Here is a 4,265-nt window from a genome sequence, read left to right as displayed (position 1 = left end):
TAAAGATATCGCCATGAAACACCAAAATTGTTTTATACAAAATTTACAAAAAAAGGGTAGCATTGACGACGTTTATAAGCAAGATATAGATTACTCGATATAAGAATTTTTATTAATTGAAATTAGGAGGAATAGTTGCCCTCTTTTTTCCTTCATCTAAATTTTGTCCCATTGAGTTTTTTTTATAAGGTTTTGACGAAATAACATTTTAATACTCACAAATTTTTGTTGTGCTCCTTTTTTATTCGTTTAATTTTTTTTTTTCACTGAATTTTGCTAAACAAAGGTTTTAATGAGACAAATATCGTGTAATTTATCATTCAAGAGGAAGTAATCGTAACCTATAAATAGAGGATTTTGATTCACAATAAAATACACAAGAGTTTTGACTCTATTTTTCTTCTCTTCCTATCTCATATTCTTTAGTTTTATAACAATTTCGTATTCATTAATATTATCCAAGCTAACCCACAAACATCCTCTAAATGCATATTGGAGTCACTAGACAGCCTAATGAATAAATTTTAAATTTTTTTATGTTATCCAATTTTATTCAACCTTCTCAAACCAAAGACGACGTAATCGCAAGGTCACATTAGGTTAAAAGATCCAGTCTGATGATTGTTAATACTTAAAGATATTGTGATATATGTTAAATTGTACACACGTTGTCCGTTCAGGACAATCCATCGATAGTAGCTCAGCTAAACTTTATTTAGTGGGTCTGAAGGCCCATTTGCTATTCAAGAGCGGGATATTACGGAAATTGCACCACATACATTGTTTTTATAAAATATTCAAATTATTACTACATCATTTTCCCTACTATATAAAAAAGGAGAATGTGAAGGCACTTTAGAAAGTAACAGTATCTTGATCCATTTTTACTGTATCATTTTATTTTCAATTGGGGGCCAAAAATGACGCCGTTTACTTGATATATATTTTATTTTATTATATACTACCTTCAAATTTACTGTAACACGCAATTTTCATTCCTTCCCCACTCCGATATAGATATATATAGTAGAGATATAAGAAAAAAATCACTTTTGTATATAAAAAAAAAAAAGATAGAGATAATATGCGACAGAAATTTTTTTTACAACATATTACTTGTAGGTAAAAAATTTGAAGAGAAAAGAATTTAAGAGAATTTTAAATTGAAAAAAAAAATTATAACGGAAAACTACATAGCCAAAAAAAAGTAATCTCTTCGTGCACGGATGAAAGAAAAATAAAACAAAATTTAGGAAGCCTCCGTGCACAGAGACCATGAATTTTTTTTATTTTTATTTTTTTTTAACTTATGTTTTTGTATTCATTTTCAGGCTCATTACAGGATATCAAACGAAATCGAAATATTACATTCTTAATATCGTTTTGAAGTACTCGCAGCATAGTATTGCACGTCGTTAATGATGCGTGAAACGCTCAATCGTAGCAAATGTTATGGAACGGTAAAGTAGACATTTTCAAACTATATTTCGAAATTTTCGATAACAAGTTAACTTTAAAAATTCATCGAAAATTGTACGATAGTCGAATCGATAAATGTTTTACATTCTCTCGAAACTCATTTTGAGAACTATATCGTAGAGATATCAAAAATAGTTAAACGGACATTAAACGTATGTGTTAAAAAATACGCATAAGTCGTTTTTCTTAAAAAAATCAATTATTTTATTACTATTTCGAAATTTTCGATAAGAAACTAATTTTAGAAATTCGTCGACGATTGTACGATAGTCGAATTGATAAATATTTTACATTCTCTCTAAACTCATTTTGAAAACTATATTGTAGAGATATCAGATGATCTAAATAAATATCGAAAATAGTTAAACGGAGATTAAACGTATGTGTTAAAAATGAGTATACGTCGTTTTTCTTTAAAAAATCAATTATTTTATTATTATTTATTCTTTTTTTTTTCAACAATTTTCTCAATGCATCATTTTGCTCAAAAAAAATTATGTGGTATGACGAAATTTTTTTTTCTCCATACACGGAGTGAATATGTTTTTTTTTCATCATTTTATATATTGAATTATTACTAGAAAATTAAATTTTATCTCAAACTATTAAAAAATACTGATTAATAATAAAAAATTTGAAGAAAAAATTTAAAAAGAATTCTAAATTGAAAAAACTATTATTTATAACGTAAAACTACACAGAATTTTTTTTTCTCAAATCTAAGTTTCTGTTTGGAATTATTAAGAGAAAAGAATTTTAAATTGAAAAAAAAATTATAATGTAAACAACACAAATATTTAAGAAAAAAATAGTTAAACGGACATTAAACGTATGTGTTAAAAAATACGCATAAATCGTTTTTCTTAAAAAATCAATTATTTTATTACTATTTCGAAATTTTCGATAACAAACTAACTTTAAAAATTTGTGGACAATTGTAGGAATCATAAATGTTTTACATTATCTCGAAACTCATTTTGAGAACTATATAGTAGAGACATCTAATGATGTAAATAAATATCTAAAATAGTTAAACAGATATTAAATGTATGTGTTAAAAAATGCGTAAAAGTCGTTTTTCTTAAAAAAATCAATTTTTTATTACTATTTATTATTTTTTCGCAACATTTTTCTCAATACATCATTTTGCTCAAAAAAATTATGCAGTATGACGTAAAAAATTTTCAATTATTTGAAATTTCATTTTTTTCCAAGTAGGGAGCAAAAACGACGCGTTCCTCCGTGTATAGAGTGCATGGATTTTTTTAATTTTTTTTACATTATTATAGATATAGAAAACTAAAAAAAAAACTATATCATCGTAGTTGGATATATCTAATAATTTTAGACAATATTTAATTTTATAGTAATATTGAATTTTTTAATTTAAATTTATCTAAATATTACTTTAGATTAAATATTAACTCAAAGTTTTGAGTATATTTCTTTACATAGTAAAAAGTTTGCTTCAAGTTGTAAAAAATTAAAAAAAATAATACATATATCATTATAGTTAGTTTATATAATAGAATTTATCTAAATATTACTTTAGATTAAATATTAACTCAAAGTTTTAAGTATATTTCTTTACATAGTAAAAAGTTTGCTTCAAGTTGTAAAAAAATTAAAAATTTAAAAATTAAAAATATATATATCATTGTAGTTAGTTTATATAGTATAAAGAGCTATTAACTTTTATTTAAAAAAGAAGAAGAAGAAAAGAGGATTTCGTGCACGGAGACCACATAGAGAGAAATGAATTTATTTATTTTTTTACTTATGTTTTTGTGTTCATTTTCAAGCTCATTACGGGATATCAAACGAAATCGAAATATTACATTCTTAATATTGTTTGAAATACTCGCGGCATAGTATTGCACGTTGTTAATAGTGCGTAAAATGGTCAATCATAGCAAATGTTATGGGGCGTCAAAATAGACATTTTTAAACTATATTTCAAAATTTTCGATAACAAACTAACTTTAAAAATTTATCGACGATTGTACGATAGTCGAATCGATAAATATTTTACGTTCTCTCGAAACTCATTTTGAGAATTATATTGTAGAGATATCGATTGATCTAAATAGATATCAAAAATAGTTAAACGGATATTAAACGTATGTGTTAAAAAATACGCATAAATCGTTTTTCTTAAAGAAATCAATTATTTTATTACTATTTTGAAATTTTCGATAACAAGCTAACTTTAAAAATTCATCGACGATTGTATGATGGTCGAATTGATAAATGTTCTACATTCTCTCAAAACTCATTTTGAGAACTATATCGTAAAGACATCGAATGATCTAAATAAATATCAAAAATAGTTAAATGGAGATTAAACGTATGTGTTAACAAATGAGTTTTCTTCTTAAAAAAAATTAATTATTTTTTTCTTTTTAATACTTTTCTCTTCCAAATAAAACTTAATTTTTCAAAAATCACTTTTAGTAAAAAAAAATTTTTTAAAATAAACATATTAACAAAAAATATTTCTAATATATGTAAAAATAACTTATATAAGTAAAAAAAATTCGTTTAAAATTATTTAGAAGTAAAAAATAAAATAAAGTTTTGAAAATTAAATGAAGAATATATAAATATTATTTAATTAAAATTGAAAAATTTACTTTATAAATAATTGATTTTTTTATCAATTTATTTAAATTTCTTTTTAATTCTTTTCTCTTTCGAATAAAATTTATTTAATTTTTTTTTTCAAATTCTTTTGCCTAGGGATGGCAGTGGGCCGAACCGAGCCGGCTCGAGCTCGGCTCGTTGAC

Source organism: Olea europaea, unplaced genomic scaffold, assembly GCF_002742605.1.
Source record: "Olea europaea var. sylvestris unplaced genomic scaffold, O_europaea_v1 scaffold2941, whole genome shotgun sequence".
NCBI lineage: Eukaryota > Viridiplantae > Streptophyta > Magnoliopsida > Lamiales > Oleaceae > Olea > Olea europaea.
Note: the sequence above shows the minus strand (reverse complement) of the source record.